General features: G+C 44.1%; 1 protein-coding gene across 3 annotated transcripts in view; it reads left to right on the top strand.

The window, feature by feature from the left end:
• The first annotated feature begins 6,457 nt into the window (after window positions 1–6,457).
• LOC140470650 (Fc receptor-like protein 5) overlaps window positions 6,458–19,375 on the top strand; it is a 97,040-nt gene continuing 84,122 nt past the window's right edge. Inside the window, exons 1-3 of one of the 3 annotated variants that reach the window (XM_072566683.1) lie at window positions 6,458–6,630; window positions 8,669–8,699; window positions 16,555–17,351. The gene's annotated coding sequence lies outside the window, so the exon portion shown is untranslated. Of the gene's footprint in view, window positions 6,631–8,668; window positions 8,700–15,894; window positions 17,352–19,375 lie in introns of those variants that run through there. The other 2 variants (XM_072566684.1, XM_072566685.1) reach the window with 2 other exon arrangements.

The raw sequence follows: 19,375 nt of genomic DNA, 5'->3' as shown, positions 1-19,375 counted from the left end.
GGTAATCATCTCTTTCTTATTGCTCATTTCCACACAAATAATTTCCCTGGATGTCTTAGTAGGAATGTGCTCCCTCAGTACAGCCATAATGTTATTCCTTCTCAAAAATGCCACCCCGCTTTCTCTCTTGCCGCCCTTTCTTTTCCTTCTATACAAGTTGTATCCTGCAATATTAAGCTGCCAGTCCTGTGCATCTCTGAACCATATCTTGGTACTTGCTATGATATATAAATCCTATGTTTCTAAAATGCTTGGAATTCATCTGCCTTACCTGTTAGGCCTCTTGTATTGAAACAAATGCAGTTTAATTTATCAGTCTTACTCAATCTCTGCTTGTTCCTGCCTGCCCTAACTGTAACAAGGGCTCCATTTCCCAACTGTACCAGTCTTAGATTGATTCCTTTTCTCACTATCTTCCTGGGTCCCACCAACATCACCCCCCCCCTCCACCCCACCTTACTTCTTTTCATCCTCCCCAGCAGCTCTCACAAATATCTCTGCCAATGTATTAGTCACTTTCCAATTCAGGTGTAATCTGTCCTTCTTATACAGGTACTTCTACACCAGAAGAGATTCCAATGACCCAACAATGTGAACCCTTCTCCCCTGCACCAGCTCCTCAGCCACACATTTATCTGCTCTATTCTCCTATTCCTACAATCATTCACTCGTACTAACCTCGAGGATGTTCTTTTTAAATTCCTGCTTAATTTCCTATATTCGCCCTCCAGTCTCATCCTTTTCCCTTCTTATGTCGTTAGTTCCACTGTGTACAACGACCTCCTTCTCGTCCCTCTCCCCTTTGAGAATATTCTGCACTCTCACAGAGATACCCTTAATCCTGGCTCAGAGAGTCAACACTATATTCTGATTTCTCACTGTCAGCCACAGAAACATCTGCGTTGGCTTCTGACTAGAGAGTCCCCTATCATAATCAATCGCTTGGAACGTTACTGACCCCTTGCTACATCAGAGCCAGTCTCAGTACACGAAACTTGGCAGTTTGTGCTACATTTCCCCTGAGAGTCCATCACCCCTCTACTTTCTAGGTGTGCCTTGTTCAGGATCTGTCACAGAATTTGAATCCTGTGTGGCTAGGCTTGTTCCAAAAACAAGAGTTTACTAAATATCACACTGACCCACTGTGATTTCAAAACGTTTGTTGTTTGAGAATAAAATCAACAAAGTTAGTGGATGGAACTTCACATTTGTTGGTTTCATTGTATTTCCACTGTACTCAAGATAAATGAGACAGTACCAGATAGGCAGCATCGTAACCATTATGGTACTGAAATTATAAAACGATATTCATTTTTCAGTGAATGGGGAAAGCAAATGGGGATGTAGCTCAATGTACGCAAGTGGAAAATCACTAACATAATGTGGTAATGATTTCTATAGGGTCATACCAGTTTTGGAACTGCAAAAGGAATTGATCCCAGGTCAATTTTAATTTTGCAGTGCAGACTTACAATAATCTGATGCTTTAACCTCATTCCTGATGGAGGGCTTATGCCCAAAACGTCGATTCTGCTTCTCCTTGGATGCTGCCTGACCAGCTGTGCTTTTCCAGCACAGGTTGAATAAACAGATTAGTTTCCTGTTATTTGTTCTGGGTTTTGCAGTCACCTTATGATGTCTTCTCATTTTCTTTCTGATCTAGCTGTGCTGGGTCAATCTTGATCTGATGCCATTTGGAAATCTAAATATACTTCTGTCCGTCCCTGACTGTGAGTGTCTGCTTGTTTCTTTCCCTGCTTTCAGAGCAGTTGGAAACATTCTCATTCATCATTTTTGGATTTGCTCATAGTGGCTACATTGTCCTGTGTTTTTGCCGCTCTCCTATCTGTTTTTTTCTGTATATAAATCACCTGCATCCCACCCTGCCAATGAGATTCCAGTCCGTAAGTCACTTCCAGTTATCTGTTATTCTACATGCAAACCTCCCGATCCCCTTGATTTGAGTCACTACTGAATATCTCATATTCTATATACAGACTACCTCTATCGACTTGATAAGATTCCAGCTGATAACTCACTCCTAAGTGTATGTTAATCCATGTATAAACCACCCTGAAAACTTTGATCGGATTTGAACCTGAAATTCAATCATATGTAAACAACACCGAATTTCTTGAAAAGATTTTAGTATGTAACTCACTCCTCAGTATCAATTTTTCAAAACGTATACCAACTTAAACCTCTCAATTAGGTTCCAATTTGTAATTCAATTTCCTGCTTCTGTTCTTCTAAACATCAACCACGCCGAATGCCTCAATTAAATTCCAGTCTGCAATTCACCCTTGGGGATCTGTTATTCCTCAGTAAAACATCTGGAACCCCACTTAAGATTCCAATCTGCATCTCAGTCCCAGATATCTGCTATTCCATGTAAAAATCACATCGAATCCGTGATTAGATTCCGGTTTGTATCTTATTCCTGGATAGCTCTACATAAACTATGCTGGACCTTTCAATTAGATTGCAGTCTGTAACTCTCTCCCCAGCATCTACATGTAAATCACCCGAGCCCCTCAGTCACTTTCTCATCTGTATTGCACTCTCTGGTACAGTTACTCTGTAAATAAACTACCCCAAATACCTCCATTAGATTCCAGACAGTAACCCAGCAGAGCATAAGACTATGATATAGTACCAATTTTAGGTCATTCAGCCAATAAAACTTGTTTTGCCATTTGATCGAGACTGACATGTTTCTCAACCCCATTCTCCTGCAATCTCCTGTAACCCTTGATTCCCTTACAAAATAAGAAATTATCCATTTCTGTCTTAAATACACTCAATGATTCAGACTCCACACTTTTTGCAGTAATGAGTTCCACAGATTCCCCACTGTCTGGCTGAAGAAATTCCTCTTCATCTCCATTCTAAAGGGACATCCCTTCATGCTGAGGCTGTGCCTTCAGGTCCTCATCTCTCCTACTTGTGGAAATATCTTCTCAATGTCCACTCCATCCGGGCCTTTCAGTATTCTCCAAGTTTCAATCAGATTCTCCCTTATCCTTCTGAACTCCATTGGGTCCAGACTTAGAGTCCTCAACCTCTCCTCATATGGCAAGTTCCTCATCCCTGGGGTCTTTCTTGTAAACCCCCTGTGGACCCCCTCCAAGTTCAGCACATCCTTCCTGAGATAGGGGACCCAAAACTGCTCACAATGATCCAAATGTGGTCTGACCAGAGCCTTATCCAGCCTCAGCAGTACATCCCTGCTCTTGTATTCTAACCCTCCCGAAATGAATGCTAACATTACATTTACCTTCCTAACCGCCAACTGAACCTGCCTGTTAACCTGAAGAGAATCCTGAACTCGGACTCCCAAGTCCCTTCGTGCTTCAGTTTTCCGAAACCTTTCCCCATTTAGGAAACAGTCTCTGTCTCTATTCTTCTAAACCCATTGTATACCCTCCCACACTGTCATCCATCTGCCAACCGAACCTTAATAGGATCCTGAACTCGGACTCACCCCCGAGGACCTTGTTTGTGCTTCAGGTCTGGCAGCATCTGTCCAGAGACAGACAGAGAGAAAGCGGAGTCAACGTTTCGAGTCCGGGGGCAGCCGTCCTTCAGGAGAGTGGCCTTTGGTCTTGATGTGCCGCCGCACAATTTCTTGTTCACTCCCACCTCTCTGTCTGTGTGTGTATTTGTCATTATTATTGAGTTTGGTGAGTCCCGGAGCCGGCCCTGTTGTTTCTCTCTCCTGAAAGGGTTGTCCCTTTAAAGAGTCTTTCCCCTGAAGCAGCTGCTAACGGTCACTTGGGGCACGAGGCGGCCGTTAACCGCCATCTCGCGCGGGGCCTGAGGGGGCGGGGCCTGAAGCTAAAATGGCGCCGGGGCCACGCGGGAAGGAAAAGCGCCGAGGGAGAGCGGACTGTGTCAACATGTCCCGTTCCCGAGGGTCAGGATGGTGGTTATTGGGGGGTGGAGGGGGACAGGAGAGATTCCCCCCTCACAGTGAGGCATCTTGTACAAACCGCGAGGTCTCTCTCCATTTCCCTATCTGTGCATCTATCTCTCTCTGTAACTGTTTGACTGTGACTTGCTTTAACTCTGACTATGTCGATTAATCTTGATGACTCTGTAATCTTGTGTCTGTCCATGTCTCTCTGACTCTTTCTTTCTAACTATGTCTCTGTATGTCTATGTCTCTCTCTCTTTCTCCCTGCCTCTCTGTGACCCTCTGTCTCTCTCTGACTCTCAGTGACTCTGCAACTCTCTCTGACTGTATGGTGAGAGTACTGTTTGTTGCTGAACACAACAACTCCTGCCTTAGAAAAGTGCCTAATCGTTTTGTTTAATCACAGACATCTCTGTCTAAGGCCGAGAGCTGAGTGCCTATCTGGAATTGAGGTAGTGGAGAGAGACAGCATGCTAAACAGCTCGGTTCCATCCCATTTCAATATATTTTCTACAAGGATGGTGAGGAAATTTATTGGGAATACTCCAACTACAGTAGGACTGCACACACAATCATCAACACCAGCAAAAATCAAAATGGCAATTAGCACTCTGCTGTTTCTAACCAGCAGGCAGGGTCTCTCCTGAACAGCAAATTTCTTGCTGTTTCACTGATCTGTGAAATTCTAAGCAACTCTATAGAAATCCACATTATCAGAGCAATGTGATAGTACTAGGGGAGCATGCAGAGGGAGATTTACCAGGATGTTGCCTTGGGGGCTGGAGAGTTTCAGTGATGGAGAGAGATTGGACAGACTGGGGTTGTTTTCCTTCGAGCAGAGCAGATGGAGAGTCTGGTGACATAATTGAGATGTATGAAGTGGCGAGTAGTGCAGATAGGATAGGCAGGAAGAAACATTTTCCCCCTTGATGGAGGGCAGGGGCAGAGAATGAAGGTAAGGGCCAGGAGGTTTCGAGGGGGATGTGATGGAAAACATTTTCATCCAGAGGTTGGTGGGTAATCTGGAACCCACTGCCTGGAAGGGTGGGAGAGGAAGAAATCCTCATCACATTGAGGAAGGACGTGGATGTTCACTTGTGATGCCAAAGCTAGAATCAGATTAAGTGGTCCTTTATGTTTCACTTGCATTCTCCTGCAGAAATAGGGGCTTGGTTAAGGTGAATAGCCACGGTCTTTTCCAAAGGGTGGGGGAGTCCAAAACCCTTGGTTTAAGGTGAGAGGTGAATGATTGATGGTATTGGTTTAAGGTGAGAGGGGAAAGATTGAAAAGTGACCTGAGGGGTAAGTTTTTCACACAAGTGATGGTGCATATTTGGAATGAGTTGCCAGAGTAAGTGGTGGAATCGGGTACGTTTACAACCTCTAAAAGAGATTTGGAAAGGTACATGGATAGAAAAGGTTTAGACGGATTTGGGCTAAATGCAAACAAATGGGACTCTCATTTGTGAGACCTGGTCAGCATGGATATGTTGGGCTGATGGGCCTATTTCCATGCTGTATCACCCTGTGACGGGGAAAATGGTATTAGAGAATAGAGAGTTGCTTGCTTCTGACCGACGTGGATTCATTTGGCCGAAGGTCCTGTTTCTGTGCTGTAGACCTCTCTCTCTACAATTCCTTGTTAAGCAGTCCATCAGAGAATGGTAAAAGCTTAGACAATACGAGCTGAGGAGGCTGATGGCTGATGTTCATAGTAGGGTTGGCTGGGGACAGTGATGGTCACCTCCAGGATGTTGATCAGGGATGGGGTTGGGGAGTGACAATAACCCTCAGGATGTTGATAATGGGGTGGGGACAGTGATGGAAGCATTCAAAATGTTGATAGTGGGTGTGGTGACAGTGACAGTGAGAGTGACTAGATTAGTTATTTCTCCAGGCTATTTCTCCTTTCTATCAATTATTATCCTGTCATCGAAGATAACATCCATGAAAAAAGAGACAATTTCAGCATCTGATCTTTTATTTCCTCTTTGTCTTGTTTTGTTCCAGTTCCTGTTGCTGGGGTTTTCCTCACCCCCAGAGCCAATAAAACTGAGGTTCTGATTGGGACTTGTTCCGTTCTAGAGTGTGTATTGAGCCAAGGTACTGGAGAAAGTGAGGACTGCAGATGCTGGAGATCAGAGCTGAAAATCTGTTGCTGGAAAAGCACAGCAGGTCAGGCAGCATCCAAGGAGCAGGAGAATTGACGTTTCGGGCATGAGCCCTTCTTCAGGAATGCAGGAGAGTCGACATTTTGGGCATGAGCCCTTCTTCAGGAATCTGGACCAAGGTACTGGACCCTACTTTCAACAGAAAGCCTTAAACAATGCCAGTGGGAATGACAACTCTCGCTCAGACAGGACAGAGCTGGCCACTGAATTCTTCCAGTCCCAGCTCTAAGGCCGATACCAGTGCGTCATGATCAACAGGGGTCCCAGTGGAATGATATTTAATTGACCAGTAATTCCATCGACCTCACAGTGCCAGGTAATCCATTCTTCATCTGCAATCTGACCTCGTTTTTCACTGGGGTCCAGCTGAAGACTTGACATGAACACTTTTAAAAGAAAATGCTTCAGAAACTCAGCAGGTCTGGCAACATCTGTGGAGAGAGACAGACTTAATGTTACAGGTTATAAACACAAAGTGCTGGAAAAACTCAGCAGGTCTGGCAGCAGCTGTATGGAGAGAGAGAGAGAAACATCCTTTCTCAGGTAAGGGAGATCTTCAAAGCGAGAGGATTCAAGACCAGGAATAGTGGTGGCTTGCTACAATTGGACAGGGTGAGACCATACCTTGGAGACCTGTATGCAGTTTGGGGTCTCCTTATCTGTTGAACAATATTGTGCCTATTTTGCCCAGAGATTGCCCAGAGTCTTTCCTGGCTTGGCAGGCCTGACAGATGGAGAGGGAGTAGATTGGTTATGATATTCACTGGAGTTTAGAAGAATTATAGGGGAATGTCATAAAAATCTATAAATTTGAACATGGATGAGACAGAGTAAACACAGGAAGGGTGACCGGGCAGAGAGTCCAGAACCAGGGGGTCACAGTCTAAAGGAGATGGGGCAGCACTGAAATGGGGAGAAATGTCTTTACCCAGAGAGTGGGGAGCCTGTGGAATTCTCTGCCACAGAAAGCAGTCAGGGCCAGAACACTGAATGTTGTTCAGGAAGGAGTGGGATAGAGCTCTTAGGGGCTAAGGGGAGAGTGCGGGAAGACACAGGACCAAGTTGGGTGATCAGCCATGATTCAATCGAATGGGTGGAGTGGGCTGGAGGGGCCGAATGGCCTCCTCACGATTATATTTTCGATATTTCGCTGTGAATAGCCCAGTTTCCGCTGACAGGCTTTGGACAAAGGGAAGTTTTGCCTCAATATATGTAGGCCTTGAAAATGAGGGACAATAGTTTCCAGTCAACAATTTAGAGAGTGTGGATGCAGCGTGATCTTTTGAGTTTAGCATCGAATAGTCTGGCTTGGATTGGTGGGATGTTGTTATTGAGAGAGGCTGCACAGAAACAGTGATGTCACTGCAATGGTGAGGGTTTAGAACGACGTTCACAGTCACAAGGGTTTCCCTCCAAATGGACGGGTGTTGGCAGGGGGTGGTCAGGGCAACAGGGAACAGGAAACACTGGGGTTGGTGTTTGCTGAAGGAATACTGTTATTGACAGGAAATCCCTCTCTGAATCCAGCACAGGAACACAGCACTGAAATGGCAGCACTCATTGTCGCAAGGTTTCTGATCCTTTCTCTTGTCACATTGCTTCCAATTAAACTCCAGAACAGGAAACAATGTGGGTGAGACACTCTAGCAGATAATGCTGATGATCGTTCTCCAGTCGGGACTCGACGTGGGTTTCAAATTAATATTGCTCACAGTGGGTGTATGAGGGTGTGTGTATGAGAGAGTATGAGTGCTAGTGTGAGTGAGTATGAAGGTGTGTGAGAGAGAGAAACACACGTTCTTGTTGGCACACACACATATACACTCACTTACTTCTGCATTGCACCTTGTAGACAACAGTTGAGAAGCCAAACACCACATCCAGAGGCAACACAGCCCATGCTTGATTGGCACTGCATCCATAAACATCCACTCCCACCACCACTGGTGCTCAGTAGCAGCAATGTATACCATCTATGAGATGCACTGCAGAAATTCAAAGGTGCTCAGGCAATACCTTCCAAATCCACAACCACTTCCATCTCAAAGGGCAAGGACAGCAGATACATGAGAATACAACCTTCTGCAATTTTCCCCCCCTCAGCGACTCACCATTCCAACTTGGAAATATATTAGCTGTTCATTTAATGTTGCTGTGTCAACATCCTGGAATTCCCTCTCTCATGGTATCGTGGGTCTACATACAGCACAAGGACTGCAGTGGTTCAAGAAGGCAGCTCACTACCTCCTTCTCAAAGGGCCAATAAGGGATGGATAAATTCTCGGACCAGCCAGTGATTTCCACAACCCACAAGTGAATTTAAAAACACAAATAATAAAACATTACGTGGGAACGTGCTTTGTGAGGTTGTGGGCAGGCTGAACAAGTGGCAGATGAAATTACTTGAGGAGACATACAAAGTAATGTGTTGTGTTCAGAGGAGTGGTCAGCACAGATATAAACTAAAGGTTAAAATTGGAATAATTGTTGCTTGCACATCAGTCCGATTCATTTGCGAGCAGGTGAAGCTAAATATTTACAGTAAAACTTTCCCATGTTCTTTCTCTCTTATTTTCTCCAGCTGATTCTTCCAACAGTTCTCGGCGGCACAGGTAAGTTATTGCTAAAGGAATGGAGTGTGAAATAAGTGAAGTGTGACTGCAACTGAACAAGGTATTGGGGTTTCCACATCCAGACTCCTGCGGACAGGTTTGGTCCCCTTACTTGAGGAGGGATGTAGTTGAATTGGAGGGAGTTCAGAGGAGATTCGCTGAATTGATTGCCAAGATGAAAAGTTATTCTTGTAGAATTTTGATCTCTTGAGCTCAGATGCAGTTACACTGAAGGCAGTTCTGAAGAGATTCACTCAATTGTTTTCAGAGATGAAGGCTGTCTTAGATGAAAGATTGAGCAATTTCTCTGGAGTTTGGAAGAGAGGCGAACTAACTGAGGATTATAAGATGCTAAAGTGGGGATTGACAAAGGAGGTGGAGATGGATGTTTGCTCATTTGGGAGAATCCAGAAAGAGAGGGTATTGTTTCAGGATAAGGGACTGGACAGAATGAATACTCTCAAATGAGGATGGGGTTGTACATCTGAGGGAACATCCCTCATCCCAACACCATCACCATCACCATCCAAAACACTGCATAAATTGAAGGAGGAGACAGACAGATTATTAGTCAGTGATGGGTTAAAGAGAGTGTGGGCTGGTAGGTGGATTTGATGCTGAAATAGGATCAACTACGACCATAAGGAATAGGGGAGCAGTTTCCTGAGGGGCCAAATGGACTCAACCTGATCCTAGCCTGTATGTTTTTGTGGAGTTATTTTGCTAGTTAGTAGCAAGGAAATGAAACAGACTACGAGGAGGGAGAAAGTGAAGTTTGACTTAACAAAATAGGTTATAATTTGTGAACATTGGAAAATAAAGACAAAAATGATTGAATACAAATTTGGTGAAGGATGTTGGATGAAAAAAATGAAAAGACAACACAAAGCAGCGGGGTAAAATTCTAATGGGGATGCAGGAGCAGAGGGAGCAGGGAGTACATGTGCGCAGATCAGTGAAGGTGGCATATCAGGGGGAGAGGGGTTAATAAAACACACAGCATTCTTGGCTTTATTAATCAGGGCATAGAGTCAGAGAACAGGGAGGTAATATTGAAGTTGTACACGACACTTGTTAGACCTCACCTGGAGTGTCAGAGAGTGACAACTAATAGGTGGTGGTTTAACCTGAGGGTTACCATGCCTCAGACAAGGGGCGCAGTGGAGAAGGAGGCTCATTTATGGTAACCTCAGCCAGTGAGAGATTCAAATCCACATTGTTGATGTTACTCTAAATTCCAAACTAGTTATCCAGCCAACTGAGCCAATTCAACACCCAACACAAAGCAGAGAGCAGAAAATAAGCTAATTCCGGTGACAGCACAAGTATTGAATGGAGTATATTAGATCATATTGGAGATAAGCCTTTGATGTATTTCTTTGTATGTGTGCAACACCTTACCTTCACAGGCAACAGAAGCTGGATTTTGAAATATATTTGACAAAGGGAAAAGGACATGGAAGGTATCAAATGTAGAGAAATAGATGGTGACATATTACAAAATGTCCATCTTACAGAGGAGGAAATGCTGGATGACATGAAATGCACAAAAGTGGAGAAATCCCCAGGACCTGATCAGGTGTACCCTAGAACTCTGTGGGAAGCTCGGGAAGTGATTGCTAGGCCTCTTGCTGAGATATTTGAACATTGATAGTCACAGATGAGATGCTGGAAGACTAGGAGATTGGCTAAGGTAGTGCAACTGTTCAAGAAAGGTGGTAAGGACAAACCAGGGAACTATAGACCAGTGAGCCTGACGGTGGTGGGCAAGTTGTTGGAGGGAATCGTGAGGGACAGGATGTACATGTATTTGGAAAGGCAGGACTGATAAGAGATAATCAACATGGCTTTGTGTGTGGGAAGTCATGTCTCAGAAACATGATTGAGTTTTTTGAAGAAGTAACAAAGAGGATTGATGAGGGCAGAGTGGTAGATGTGATATGTACGGACTTCAGTAAGGCATTCGACAAGGTTCCCCACGAGAGACTGATTAGCAAGGTTAGATCTCGTGGAACACAGGGAGAACTAGCCATTTGGATACAGAACTGGCTCAAAGGTAATAGACGGAGTGTGGTGGTGGAGGGTTATTTTTCAGACTGGAGGCCAGTGACCAGTGGAATGCCACAAGAATCCACTACTGCTGGGTCCACTACTTTTATCATTTATATAAAATGATTTGGATGTGAGCAGAAGAGGTACAGTTAGTAAGTTTGCAGATAACAGCAAAACTGAAGGAGTAGTGGACAGCGAAGAATGTTACCTCAGATTACAACGGGATCTTGATCAGATGGGCCAATGGGCTGAGAAGGACAAATATGAGGTGTTGCATTTTGGAACAACAAATCTTAGGACTCATACGCTTAATGGTAAGGTCCTAGGGAGTGTTGCTGAACAAAGAGACCTTGGAGTTCAGGTTCATAGCTCCTTAAAAGTGGAATCACAGGTAAATAGGATAGTGAAGAAGGCATTTGGTATGCTTTACTTTCTTGGTCAGAGTATTGAGTACAGGAGTTGGGAGGTCATGTTGCGGCTGTGCAGGACATTGGTTAGCCCACTTTTGGAACATTGTGTGCAGTTCTGGTTTCTTCCTTATCAGAAAGGTTTTGTGAAACTTGAAAGGGTTCAGAAAAGATTTTTCAAGGAATATGCACGAGTTGGAGGATTTGAGCTATCGGGAAAGGTTGAATAGACATGGGCTATTTTCTCTACAGCGTCGGAGGCTCTGGGGTGACCTCATAGAGGTTCATAAAATCATGACAGGCATGGATAGGATAAATGGACAAAGTCTTTTCCCTGGGGTGGAGGAGTCCAGAACTGGAGGGTATAGGTTTATGGTGAGAAGGGAAAGATTTAAAAGAGGACTAAGGGGCAATTTTTTCATGCAGAGGGTGGGAGGTGTATGGAATGAGCTGCCAGAGGAAGTGATGGAGGCAAGTACAATTTGTACATTTAAAAGGCATCTGGATGGGTATATGAAGAGGAAGGGTTTGGAGGGATATGGGCCGGGTGCTGGTAGGTGGAGCTAGATTGGGTTGGGATATCTGCTCGGCATGGACGAGTTGGACCAAAGGGTCTGTTTCCATGCTGTACATCTCTGACTCTAGTGTTTCCTTTGCTTATAGCATGGAGTGATGATCTACCCAAGCTTTTTGAATCTTTTTACATCATTTGAATTTATTAATAATAGATAGTATTTGCAATCAATTAAAACATAGACATGTTTCATCTATGTCAACTAAATTAACAATAGGGCAATGTGAATTGTAAGAGGGAACGCTACACTGATGGTTAATTACTTTTCCTTTCACCTTGTTTTGAGGGGATGCCTACATTTAAGCCTGGGACATCATTCTATTGATTGCCCCAGTACAACAGCTTCATGTCTGAGAGTGGTCCTTTCTGGCCTTGGTCTTAGGGGCAAGGAGCCATTCGCTCTGGGTCTAGCATCATTCACATGAGAAGCAATGTCATTTCATTATCCTGAGTGTTTCTTTGGTGATTCAACGATAGGTGGAAGGACAGGTTGTGTTGAGGAAGCAGGGAGGCTGCAGAAGGATTTGGACAGACTGGGAGAGTGGGCAACAAAATGGCTGATGGAATACAATGTGGGAAAGTGGGAAGTTATGTACTTTAGTGGGAAGAACAGAGACAGAGACAGTTTTCGAAATGGGGAAAGGTTTCGGAAATCTGAAGCACAAAGGGACTTGGGAGTCTGAGTTCAGGATTCTTTTCAGGTTGGGCAAAAGTGAGGACAGAAGATGCCAGAAACCTGATGAAGGGCTTTTGCCCGAAACATCAATTTTCCTGCTCCTTGGATGCTGCCTGACCTGCTGTGCTTTTCCAGCACCACTCTGATCTCTTATTTTCAGGTTAACAGGCAGGTTCAGTTGACAGGAAGGCAAATGTAATGTTAACATTCATTTCGAGAGGGTCAGGTTACAAGAGCAGGGATGTACTGTTGAGGCTGTATTAGGCTCTGGTCAGACCACATTTGGAACATTTGAGAGCAGTTTTGGGCCCCCTATCTAAGGAAGGATGTGCTGAACTTGGAGGAAGTTCAGAGGGGGTTTACAAGAAAAATCACAGGAATGAAGAACTTATCATATGAGGAGAGGTTGAGGACTCTGAGTCTGGATTCAGTGGAGTTTAGAAAGGTGAGGGTGAATCTGGTTGAAACGTGGAAAATACTGAAAGGCCGGGATAGAGTGGACATGGAGAATATGTTTCCACGAGTAGTAGAGACTAGGACCCGAAGGCACAGCCTCAGAGTGAAGGGAACTCCCTTTAGAACTGAGATGAGGAGGAATTTCTTCAGCCAGACAGTGGGGAATCTGTGGAACTCATTACTGCAGATGGCTGTCATTATGTCTTTAAGACAGAGATAGATAGATAGGTTCTTGATCAGTAGTATGATGAACCGTTACAGAGAGAAGGCAGGAGAATGGGGTTAACAAACATATCAGCCATGACGGAATGGCGGAGCAGACTTGATGGGCCGAATGGCTGCTCTCTCTTATGGTCTTGGTTACTAAGTGACTAATGGCCTGTGATGCATCACACAGTTTAGGCCCTTAGCACATGCTCAGAAAGCTCTGAATCTATGAGCCACCCACACTAAAAAACGTTCAGGCAGCTGGACGACCAATAGAACATACGGACGAGGAGCCCTCGGGCTGCGACTGATCTCATCCCTGCCTCAATTCCAATTTCCTGCCCCCACTCCCTTTAACCCCTCACTGATTATCAATCTGTCTGTCCCTTCCTTTAATTTATTCAGTGTCTCGACATGCCCACCCCCACACAATGGGGGATGAATTCTCAGATATTCCCACCCCGTCTGCCTTGGAGAGAAGCCATTTCTCAACATCTCTTTTCAATCTGCCCCAACCCCTTCTCCTGAAACATTGACCCTCTCGTTCTAAATTGTCACAGCTGAGGAAACATCCTCTCTGTCTCCTTTGTCAATCCCACCTCCTTTACCACCGTATTTCCCTCAGTTGGAACTCCCCTCATTCCTCTAAACTCCAGAGCATATTGGCCTTAACTGCTCAATCTCTGTTTTGAAGACAAACTCCTCATCTCTGAGCATGAAATGTACAAAATTACGTTAGATGGTATCTTGGATGTAGAACACACATCTCAAAGTGTCTTCGTCATAATTTCCGAGAGGGCTACAGCCCAGAAAAAAGGCCCCATTGAGTCTGTGCCAGTCAGAAACAACCGCCTCTAATCCCATTTCCCCAGCACTAGGCTCCATAGCCTTGGTATCTGGAGTGTTCATCTAAATCCTTCTTTAAAATGATGATGGTTTCTGCCTCTCCCACCCTTACAGATAGTGACTTCCAGATTCCCCACTGCCCTCTGGGTGAGCAAGATTTTCCTCACATCCCTTTGAAACCTCCTGGCCCTTATCTTCAATCTATACCCCTCACCCCACCTCTGTCAAGGCAGGGGTGGAGATTTCTTCCTGCCTACCCTATCTTCACCCCTCATCGTTTTATACATCCCTCTCTTTCAATCCACTCTGCTGTAAAGACAACTATCCCAATCTGTCCAATCTCTCTCAATCACTGAAACTCTCAGCCCCCAAGACAATATGCTGGTAAATTGCCCTGCGCATCCTCTCACAATTCATTTAGCGATGTACCGTTGGTAAAATGTCTTTTATTTACAAGTCACTCTAATGGTGCAGCAGGAAGGAAACACGCAAGTTACTTTGCAGTGAAAAAGAGGGCAGTTAATTTTTAACCAGCAAAGTTACGTTTTTAGCAGACAGTTAATATGAAGTCACCATTGTCTCATTAGAGAGAGGGAGAAAGAGGTGTGAGGGAGACAAAGAGAGAAAAAGCAACAACTGTTTTATGGTTTAACCTGAGGGTCACCACATCGAAGGCACAGGGAATGATCGTTCACAGCAATCTCAACCAGAGCAGCAATTGAACCACATGCTGTCAATGTGACTATACATTGTAAACCAACTATAGAATCAATTGAGCTAACCAACCCCTACATGGCCAGTGGCAAAAACATTGGGTGGCACAGTGGTTCAGTGGTTAGTATTGCTGCCTCACAGCACCAGGAACCCAGGAACAATTCCAGCCTCGGGTGATTGTGCAAACTCCCAATAGACATTCTCCCCTTCTCTGCGTGGGTTTTCTCCGGGTGCTCCGGTTTCCTCCCACAGTCCAAAAATGTGCAGTTTAGGTGGATTGGCCATGCTACGTTGCCCATAGTATGAGAGTTACACAGGCTAGAAGGGATAGTCATGGGAAATGCAGGGTTACAGTGATTGGAGAGGTATTTTTGTGATGTCTCTCGGTTGGATGCTATTCAGTGGGTCAGAATATGGACCCAATAGGCTGAAAGGCCTGCTTCCACGCTGCAGGATTCTATGAAGTGCAGGTTAAGGGAAATGTCCATGGTTAATGCAGGGTTATTAGAGTAGGGCCGGGGTCTGGGTAGGATCCTTTTCACTGGCTTGGGACAGACTGGATGGACTGAATGGTCTTTTTGCACACGGTACAGATCTTGGGGACATTAATGTTTAGCTCAACGGTGTGGGGCAATTTATTCCGGTCTCAATTTTGATGAGATTCACTTTCATGTTTCTGAAATAATGGGGAAGCAAAATCCTGTTTTCAGTTCCCCAGGGTGTGCCCTGCAGATGTGAATTTGAAACTTGCTGTGGCAGGTGGTGGATCTGAAATTCAATTTGAAACAAAAACAGATCCGGAGTTAAGACTCTAATGATGACTGTTGTCAGGAACAAACAACCATTTGGTTCAAAATTGAAGACTGAGATGAGGAGGAATTTCTTCTCTGAGAGGGTTGAGAGTCTTGGAACTCCTTGCCGCAGAGAGCTGTGTGTGGGGACAGGGAGTAGGTTTAAGGCTGGGGTAGGTAGGTTCCTGATCAGTCGGGGAATTGAGGATGACATGCAGGAAAGTGAACGTGAGGAATGGGGCATCAGCCACAACACTATTGAATGGCTGAGCAGGCTCGAGGGACCAAATGGCCACCTCCTGTTCCTGTCTGTGATGGTCCTTCAGGGAATGAAATCTGACCTCCTTACCCACTCTGCTCTGCATGTGAATCCTAACCCTTTGCAAAATCTTCACTGCCCTCTGGCTGAGCAAGTCATTTAGTTCAAGGACATTTTGGAATTGCATCCACTTCCGACTTTGGCAGAGATGGCCACATCCTGTTCAAAGTACAGAGAAATAACATTTGTCAGGGTCAGTTTTAGGCTTGCTCCAATCACATGCTTTGCTAAGAGAAGTTGGTTTGTATAATGACCCCAGGTATTCACAGCTCCTCCTGTACATTCTGATTGTCTTTCAGGCAAAGTTTGTTATTCTCATCCATTTTCATAGAGTCACACAGCATGGAAAAAGGCCCTTTGGACCAACTCGCCCATGCTGACCAAGTTTCTCAAACTCAACTAGTCCCATTTATCTGCACTTGGCCCATATCTCTCTAAACTTTTCTTATCCATGTACCTTTCCAAATGTCTTTGAAATGTTATAATTGTATCTGTCTCTACCACTTCCCCAGGCAGCTCATTCCGTACACACACTGCCCTCTGTGTGATAAACTTGCCCCTCAGGTCCCTTTTTAATCTTTCCCCTCTAACCTTAAACCTATGCCCACTAGTTTTGGACATCCCTTCCTTGGGGAAAAGACCATACCTATTTACCGTATCTATGCCCCTCTTGATTTTATAACTCCATAAGGTCACCCCTCAGACTCTGATGCTCCAGGAAAGAAAAGCTCCCAGCTCATGCAGCTTCTCCTTATAATTCAAACTCTGCAATGTTGGTAACATCTTTGTCAATCTTTTCTGTACCTTTACTAGCTGAAGAAATTTCTACAGCAGGCTGACCAGAATTCACACAGTATTCCAAAAGTGGCCTCACCAACATCCTGTACAGCTGTAACGTGATGCCCCAACTCCTGTCGTCAGTGCTGTGACCAATGAAGGTGATCATGCCAAACACCACCTTCTGCACCATGTCTAGCTGCAATGCCACATTCAAGGAACAATCAAACTGCACCCCAAGGCCTCTCTGTTCGGAAACACTCCCCAGACTTGTACTATGAACAGTGTATGTGCTGCCCTGGTTTGTCTTATCAAAATGCAATACGTCGCATTTAACTAAATTAAACTTCATCTGCCATTCCTTGACCCACTGGCCCAGTTGATTAAATGTCCATTATGTTCTTAGATAAGCTTCTTCTTTGTCCAAAATGCTACCAATTTTGGTCCTGCTCCTATCTACTACATTTCTGTGTTGACCTGTTTTCAAGCTGACCAAACGGAACAGCAACCACCCTGCATCACATACGCCAGCCTGCAGAACACAGATACAGGAGGGTATGAGGAACCAGGTCAAGATGAAGAGGGAAAAATTTATGTTAACTTTGTACGGACAATATGAGACTGTACAGAAGAAAGTCTGTGAAGCTTCTCAAGTCGATCAACAGCAAATCTCCCTTCCAACAAATCAGGAGGAAATGGAAGAGAAGGCATAGCAAAGTCATGTTTCTGCAACTCGGCTAGGTTTTGTCACAATTCACTCAGCAAGATATCAGTTCGAAAGATGGACTTATCTTGAGAACCCATCTGAATAATGGTCTCTCCCACAGCTCTCGGTGAGTCAATTTATACCACTAACATGATCTAACTGTTGATGGCAGAGATTTGAGATTTTATGGTAGCCTTTCCTAACTTGAGCATCCATTTGATCTCCTGGCGAATGGGTTGAGGCAGATTAGACAATGAATTGAATGTACTCTGTATCTTTTATTTAAATTATGGTGAGCTGGAAATAATTCAAGTCAGGGTCATTCACCAGCTTGATCTTCATTGCCCTCCAACTTCATCACTGTCAATACACATCCAGCTCTCTTTTCATACCTCATATGGAATCTATCTCCACAATGATCCCAGGCTGCACAATCCAAATCCCACCAACTCTGAGTAAAGACATTTATCTTCATGTCACTCCTAGCTCTCTTGCTGACAGTGTTGAAATTGTGACCCCTAGTTACTGACATACCAAGTAATGGTAAAAAAAAATTCTTCTTTTCCCTGTCAAAATTCTTCATAATCCCTCTCTTAATCTTCTCTGCTCCAAGGAGAAGGAGCCTGACGTCACTAATTCTTCCTTGTATGTAAAATCCTTCATTCCTGCTGTCATTCTAGTAAATCTCCAATGGACTCTCGCCAGAGCTTGAAGATCCTTCCTTAAATAGAACTGAAATGTTATCTGACCAATGATTTATAGAGATATAGCATCACTTCCTCAGTTTTATACTCAATGTTTCTATTTATAACTGCAAGGATCCTATACACCTTCTTCACAACGATTTCAGCTTGCCTGGCCACCTTCAGAGAATGATACACATGAACCCCGAGGTCCCTCTGCTTCAATGCTCCCTTCAATGATGTACCATTGACCATGCATTGTTGCTCTGTGTTTCTGTTAGCAAAATGCATTTCATTTCATTTCTCTGCATTGGAATTCATCTGCCAGGTTTCTGCCCATTTGGCCAACTTATCATCTACCTGTGAAGTCACTCAGCATCATCCTCACAACTCACTCTTCTCCCTGGGTTAGTATCAACTGCGAATTTAGAGATTATATCCTCGACACCCAACTCCTAATCATTTATATAACAATGTAGTTTTCAGTGTGTACTTGTCAGTTTCTTTTGTGTGCATGTAAATATTAATCTCTACCTAACCGTTACCGCTATGTGAATGTATTTACCAGTCTGTTCCTGCTCTGTGAATTGAGACCATCAAAATTGGCCTGTATTTGCCCATTTCCCCTATGTGAATGTGAGAGTGTATTTACTGGTTTGTCCCTGCTATGTTTTGAGACTGTCGATATGAAACTGTACCTGTCATTTTCTCCTATGTCAATATGTGAATGCAGTTACCAATGTTTGCCTCTCAATCTCTGCCTTGTCAATATGTGAATCTACTAATCGATTTCTACCTGTCAGCTCCTGTTTGGTCAACGTGAACATTGCAGGTACCAATATGTATCTGTGAGATTCTGCTCTGTGAATATGTGTGTCGTTATCACACTGTACTTGTCAGTTTATGCTGCATGAAAGTGGGCGTGTAGTTATCACTCTGTTCCTGTCAGTTTTAGCTTTGTGAATGAGAGATATTAATCTGTCCCTGACAGATACTGAAATGCTAATATGTGACTTAGAAAATGGAGATTAATAGTCACACATTTGCATTGCAGTAACTGTGTCATCATCATTTGTTTGTCTGTTTCTGCAACAAGAATGAGTGTGTAGTTATCAGCCTGTACTTATCAATTTCTACTCTTTTGTATCTAAGTGGAAGCCAGTAATATTCTGTGTCTGTGTGATAGTTGTTATGAGGGTGTGGAGACTGATCGTTTCTGCATTTTGTGATTTCTGAGTTGACTGTCAGTCTGTGGGGGTGGGTGGATGAGAGAGGAGAAAGGGCAATGGCAGAAGGGAAACTGCTTTATTCAAAGAACCATTTCTGAATTATGGTCACACATTTCCTGATTGGGGAGAGAGTCTGGGATCGGTGGTATCACTGAGACATTTAGTTTTAATTTGTACCCAGACATTGTTGGTATTTTTTTGTGAAAGAGTTTTATTCAGCATGTCAGTCCATTTTTGTA

The sequence above is a fragment of the Chiloscyllium punctatum genome, chromosome 52 (assembly GCF_047496795.1).
Source record: "Chiloscyllium punctatum isolate Juve2018m chromosome 52, sChiPun1.3, whole genome shotgun sequence".
Classification (NCBI taxonomy): domain Eukaryota; kingdom Metazoa; phylum Chordata; class Chondrichthyes; order Orectolobiformes; family Hemiscylliidae; genus Chiloscyllium; species Chiloscyllium punctatum.
The sequence above is the reverse complement of the archived record's forward strand: the minus strand, read 5'-3'. Positions and strand labels throughout refer to the sequence as shown.